The sequence below is a fragment of the Dermacentor albipictus genome, chromosome 9 (genome assembly GCF_038994185.2).
Source record: "Dermacentor albipictus isolate Rhodes 1998 colony chromosome 9, USDA_Dalb.pri_finalv2, whole genome shotgun sequence".
NCBI classification, from domain to species: domain Eukaryota; kingdom Metazoa; phylum Arthropoda; class Arachnida; order Ixodida; family Ixodidae; genus Dermacentor; species Dermacentor albipictus.
The window spans coordinates 117783830-117791024 of NC_091829.1; positions in this window are offsets into that span (position 1 = coordinate 117783830).

Here is a 7195-nt window from a genome sequence, read left to right on the forward strand (position 1 = left end):
TCTCAATGCTTCGACTGTGTGTTGTCTTGGAAAAAATGTGAATGCGCTCGATTGAAACGTCATTCAACAGTGGAACGTTTCTCTGCGACAATTCCAATTAAAGAAAACTACTTTATTTAACTCTCTCTCTGCCATTGCTGGAGTCCACTCGCAGTTATATGCAGATGCTAACGAGTCCACAAGGCTATGTTTTAATCTTCCTTCTGTCCATGCCGAAACACTTGCTCCGCATATTCCGTCTTAATTCTGATTAATGTTCAACTATAGCTATAGACCTTTAATGGAGCGTACTTCATAATGTGCAGTGTATTGACAAGACATTGCGGATGTAGTGAGTATTGGGATGCCAACCTTGTCGGCTAACAATGGTAAAGGAAATTCTGCATAATGCGAAAACTACTCAATATTCCATGCGATTCAATTCGCTTAACGCAACATTCAATTTGGCTGATTCGTTCACCTCGACCATTGACACTTTAACATGAGAAAACATATAGGTATAATATGACTTGCTCTTTAACCGACACAGCGCGGACTGGGAGAATTTGTGTAACTGAACCCTGATGCGATAGTTGTCAACAGTGCGAGATTCGTCTAAATAATATAATCTCACCCGCGCATGCGTTAGCTATAGAATCGGCTATCCAAGCAGTGGTGGTCAGTAACCATGGGTATGGCGTTAAAACCTAATTATGAGATTTATGCACGGTGGGCTGAGTAATTGGTCATCAGAGGCTGTATTCACAAGGTGGTCTTACGCTGCAATCGTTCGTGGAAGAAAATCTCGGTCAATCGTAGCGCTGGACATATTTTTAGCGGACTACCGAGCAATAACAAATAGGGCTAGGAAAGAAAACTTTTGTGAATCCGGCCAGCTGGCCCTGCACGATCTCGAAATTCGTTAATGAAAAATATGCATTACTAAGTTAAATGCATACCTAGATCCACTCGAACGATGTGGTCAAAAGATATTGAGCATCTCCAAAACTATATTCCGTCTCCTCGCCGTTTATCTTAATTGACCATGTCGGGCACAAAGTTTATTTTGGTTGCTGAACCTGAGCGCATCCTCTGGAATGCGCCAAACGAGTGGAATCACGTTGCACGCTCGTGTCTTTGCTGTCGCCCAAACCTCTTTCAATGGCACGGCCGGCAATAGAATTCTGGTTGCAGCAAGCGAAGCGCCATTTACCATGAAGGCACGCTGTGGCGCTGTATAGCTGCAGGAACAAGGCTGCAGAATGCTCGGGGGTTTCACTTTAAGGCACCAACAAGAAACTGAAGGTCTCGACTAAACCCGCGAAAGCCTTGGTGCCGCTTGTTGTTGCCGAAAGCCTTGTTCCACGTTATTGCCGCAGCAATAACGTGGAAGGAAAACAGCCCACTTTGCTCGGAACTATAGTGCGATACCAGCGTGTTCTTCTCTTTTGTCTTCAACAGGAGCGAAAAAACTGCGATGTGCGGCCAAAAGTGATTACAAAATAACACGAAGAAAATTGTAAGCTCATCGACATAGAAGCCTGAAACAAACCGTCATTCTACAAGCTGAGTGGCTCAAATGGCACCGGAGTGTCACAGTCGCAAATTGATCGACGAAATTCTGTTCGCGCCCGAGTGTCCTGCCCTCTGTTTCCGTTTAGACTGGCCTCGATATTGTCGGAGCATGGTGGAGAAACACAGGACGCAGTTCAAAGCTTGGCTACGCCTGCGCAACTCGAACTTTGCGCTTCTTTCGGTTCCTGCGTCTCGATAAGACAGAATTCGGAGCGCGGACGACATTTACCTGCTACTGCGTTTCCTACGTGCTTCGAAAACTGAGCTGTCGAAAAGCACCGATTTTTTTCTGATGCTCTAAAGAGGTACTTTTGATGTGCGAACAGCGAAACGCGATACCTTCAGAGAAGAAAAAAGCTAAATTGAGTTGTGTGATTACGTCTCTGTCTCGATGTCCGTCTTTTCGCATTTCATAGCGAAGGTGTGTTGCTCTCAGTAGGGCTTGGTCTTTTTGTTGAGCGCTCAGCATTGTGTTTACTACCTGTAACTTGAAAAATTCTACTGAGATCACCTTTCAAACGATTTTTTTTTTACGACGTTTCGGTTCTGTGATCAACATTGTTGATCATAGCGCCTAGTGATTTGAGCAATGTTGCGGAGCAAATGTCACAGTGTTGTCTGTGTTCCCCGAGACAATAAAATACCTGCATTGTGCGTTTCCTTTTTCTTTCCTTTTTTTTATTCCGCGAGGTGAAGCGGCGCTGTGATTGTTGTATTTTATAGACGCCGCAGTGTCAATAGATCCTCATCTTTTGCAAGAAACAACTGTTTTACCATTGCTGTTAGACCTCTTGCTTTCTTTCTTTTTCACTTTGGGAACCCAGAAAAAACACCAGTCATTCAAACTTGCTCTTTTTCTGTCTCTCCCCTTCTGGACGTTTCCAATTACGGGAGATTTATTTTAAAGGAGTGAACCGAATAAGCAGCAGAAGAAGGCAATGCCAGACAGTTAATATCCATTGACTCGAAACATGGTGTCACTTGAGTTGCAAGCGCAATAGATTACATACAGAAAGAAAAAAGAAGACACCCGTTCTAATTTTAGTCACGTAGGTTTATTATTGGGGCTGAGCAACCTAGGACATATTAGTTCTCCCAACCCTCTACCACATTTCAATGATTTATTCAGTAGATAATCTCGCTTATTTATTCACGTTAACCATTTTCTAACAACCAGACGGTGGAGTGTCTAAAGCGACAATGCATGTAGTATATACTTCCGTAGACGCAAATGCATAACGGCACGGGAAGTGACAGGAGATGGACGCTTTCTTAGCGCACCTTTGACGTGAAAACATCTGTGAGCAGAGAGTCGCTTTTCGGCACCATTGGCAAGTGCCTTTCCTTTGCGCAGGAGCTTCCTTCCAATGACGCATTGCAGTTTTTTAACAGCGAAGCTGTTTATGACTAGGTTCTGGCGAACCTTGTCTCCATGGGCATAGACCAGTCATTCATCCACCGCTCCACTGGCAACGCCTCTGTCCCAAGCTGTGTGTCCTCCTCGCCACAAGCGCCGTTTCTCTCCCGACACTGTGCAATACCGAAGCGCGAGTTCTTCTGCGGCCACCGGTGCGGCGCTCTAGAGCACGCACCGTAATTGGCGTGGCCGCGCTATAATAAAACGTCATTGTCTCTATCCACCAATCGCGTGAGGCCGTCTTTGGTTCGCCGTATGCATGGAGGAAGGAAAACTCAGGCGGTGCCCTAACGTCACCCTTTTTGAAGTTAAGTGAAGCCAGAAGTTGGCGTTGCTCTCCTCGCTTTACATTTCTCGCGAAACCACGCCGCGCTGCGCGCAACCGGTTGCTCAAACGCGCGTGCTCAGCAGGAATACAAAGAATCGCAATGTCTCATTGCATTACCGTTGCCGAAGTCATGTTGAAAGAAGTTCATAATGAACTTCGCGAATCGGGACGTGAAGTCGAATCGGCTGCTTTTACTGGTTTTTTATGAAAATAAACATGCCTTATAAGGCCAGCCAACTGAACTGTTCTCACCAACGGCAGGTACTGGCCGCTGCCCAGTTGTTGCGTGTTTTCAAAAAAAAAGGTCGCCTTTATCGCTGTCTTCTACTTGCTTTTCTCTGCTTGGGCTTCCTGGGGCTCTCAGACGGACTTTCGAGCTGGACTTCTGGCTATGCGAAAAAATGTACGCATTCTCACTGCCCTGCAAGAATGCACAGGAGACACGTACGACACACTGAGCCATTTGCGATCCATTCAGAGTTTATGAGCACAAACACATATTCTCGCTGTGGCTTGAGGAATCGTCATGCTTTATTGAACAAATTTCGGGTGGCCGCGCATAACTACGACAGCGCACCGGCGAGGAGGTGGAATGTCATTTCTGACTGCGCGTTTAGATTCATTGACTGCGGCCTGAGGTGCCTTCTTCCCCCGGTAAGCGAAGCGTCACGAAACCAAAATTTTACGATAGCTGGCGCACGGTGCAGAACAGTACGCTCGGAGAACCGGCCTAGGTGCGACCATGGAACAGCCGTTTGATGTGTTCGCGGGCGTACGCTCTGTGGAGCCTTGCTCAATCTTGGAGCGCATCCGCTAATCTTCACTTCCCTGCGCTTCTCGCGCGCACAGATGAGATACGTCTGCGGTAGGGAGGATTCGTTCCTTAAGTCAATGCAGGCGCTTCTTTACCGTCTTCTAGGATGAAGCGTTGGCTGGCCGGCGCATAGTGCCGAGGGCAGCAAAATGCACATATTCTGCGTAACGCCCTATCAGCACGTGTATTAAGGTACACATTTGCAGGTGTGCATGAGCCTCGAACGCGCGCTGCTTAAAAGATTTCGAGCTGTCGCGAGTACTGCGAGAAACTAGCAGCAGTTAACTAACATATGATTTAATATGCACAAAAGCAAGTTCTTACCGAACACGAATGTTCCAAAACCAGGACTATGCTTTCTTGCATAACATACGTTCTACGTGCCGCAAATGCACCATGTACTGTCAAAAGCAGGAATCACTGACCTGCCATGCGTTCATTGTGCAGATTCTGAAGCGCATCGATTTCGGCCTGCGATGGCAGGTTAGCATGATTCCGCCAATGAAGCCAAATTTCTCGCGGATATTCCTTCGTCCGTTACCATTGCGCGGTGCGATACATTGCGTTCAACGTTGCATGCGCGTTCATTTCACGAAGTTTAGTTTCTCCTGTCCCACCTCGCCATAGAAACATCCGTGAGAGCACGGTCCAGATATCACAGCGCAACAAAACACGGAAACCAACGCACACCTGCCTACACGGCGCATTTGCCACGGTACGAAACCTACGGAGCAACACGTGTGAGCGCACAATAACAAGGACGTTACTTTGCGAACTCAGTCTGGCACAACAGCGTTACCAAGGTTCTTGATCGCAAAGCCTTGATAGCAGGCAGACAATTGGAGGTTTTCGAATACCGTCAATGACGCCTTCAACCAAGGTTCACGACCGTCGGTGATGTTCAAAAAACATCGTGCACTTTTCTTTATGGATCACAGTCCACTTCACCGACACTGATGCCACTTGTAAGCGCGCCTTGAGTTCTTCGAGGGACGAAAATTGGTCTCTCTTCTGCTCCGCTTCATGTGAAGCCAGAGACGCTTCGACAGCACAGGTCAGATGGGAAGCTTCTAGTCGGATCCTCATGGCTTTTCTCGTGCTGTTGACTGCTGCTGAAAGGTACGACAGACAGCCGGAAAAGCTGTAGGCACAGATCCAAGGCGCAACCGAGGTACTGGCAGTGCAACTGTAAGAATGGTTCCTGTTCTTGGATCCGTCTATGAACTCGTGCTCTCCATGAATGAAGCGTGGAAATGATCCTCGCAAACCTGTGGCAGCGTGTAAACGTCTCGTAAACGTCTGAGAAGCCATTTATTAAAATAACCTAATGCTCTCTCCTTTGCGTAGGTGTGTTTACAATCCATGTGGACACAATGAGTATATCTGGACTTTGGAAGTATCATAGTAAACGTGCTAAACAAGTACAAGCAACTAGGAGCACACATCAGGACTATCAATAAAATAATTCTTACCTTACTCTACGATGTGGGCGCGAAGTCCTTCCTAAGAATTGCGCGTAGCCACTTCTTGAAAGTACGTGGTCATCTTTAGGGAAAGAAAACACTTGTATCCTCTTCCCCCTATCGTAGTTGCCGGTGCACCCCGGTGCGCAACACTTATTTACATTTTAAAACCCACTGCACATCGCACATGGAAACAAAATTGCTCCAAAACAACAAAGCGAAACGATAAACGCTACCACGCCGCTCCAACTAACCGGTCTGCGTGCTGCCAGGAGCGTGAAAGAACGAGGTTAAATTCATGTCGCTTACGCTGCGGCTTCTGGAAGTGTCAGCCTGCCGGATATGACGTCAAAATTGTGAGCGCAGGCCTGAAAGATGTTCAGGGGGTAACAGGTAGGGCAACTCCTAGTTTTCCATGGCCGGAGGCTTGGCCACAATCGGCGGCGTGCGCGATGCGCAACCGCGCTAAGTGGCAGCGGGTGCGTAGGTGTGGCACATTTCATGAAAAAGTGGGATGCGTGATTCCTTTCTGCGAAGAGATAACAATGCGATTTGAAGAGTAGGTCTTCATAAATGTAACACTTGCAGTGCCAATGTAGTTAGCTAGGATCAAACAAAGAGAGCGATTTTGTAATGATTCGATTTTTTCAAATAATGTGATCTGATGAGGATCCCAAACGGATGAGGCATATTCTAATTGGGGGCGGACGTAAGTTCTGTAAAACAGGGGTTTTAATGAAAGAGGCCCAAGCGAAAAATTCATCTTCAAGTATCCTGAGGAGCGGTTAGCTTTAGATTTTAGATTATTGTACACGCTGCTTCCAAGAAAGATCGATAGGTATATGAACGCCAGCACAACGGTAGCAAGTAACAGTGTACAAAAGGGGGCAGGCATTGAGCGCGTAGATTGGGCAAGTGGCGTTAGAACGAAAAATGCGCATAGATTTGCATTTAATAATGTTCAGCTCCATAGACCAAGCGAAGCGCCCATTATATAGGTTATTTAAATCAGATAGGAGGGTAGTTAGAGTCATTATTATTTTTCAATATATAACGCAGTCGTCAGCAATTAAACAAATCTGTGAGAAAACACTATCAGGTAAACCATTATTATATAATAAAAATAAGAGAGGATCAAGTACAGACCCTCGTGGAACACCAGATTCAACTGGAGCCGCGTTAGACGTGGAGTCCTTAGTTACAACACATTGGAAATGATATGAAAGGAACGATTGGATCCAGCTAAGTACTCCCTGGTCAATGTTTAGTGCGCTTAGTTTGTGTAGGAGCAATACATGTTTAACCTTGTCAAAACTTTAGAAAAATCCAAAAATAGGCATTCAGTCAAAAAACACTATCAAGGTATACATGCAAGTTCTTAGTGAAAGATACCGGCCGAGCCTCACAAGAAAATAATTAGCGAAAGCCATGTTGACTATTAGAGAAAAAATTGTTTTCTTCAAGAAAGTTGACAAGGTTAGAAAATATAATGCGCTCCATTATTTTGCACGGTACTGAGGTAATCGATATGGGCCTGCAGTTAAAAGGATCGTGAGTTTCACCAAATTTATGGATCGGAATAATCTTTGCTGTTTTTCAGTCATGAGGAAAGCATGAAG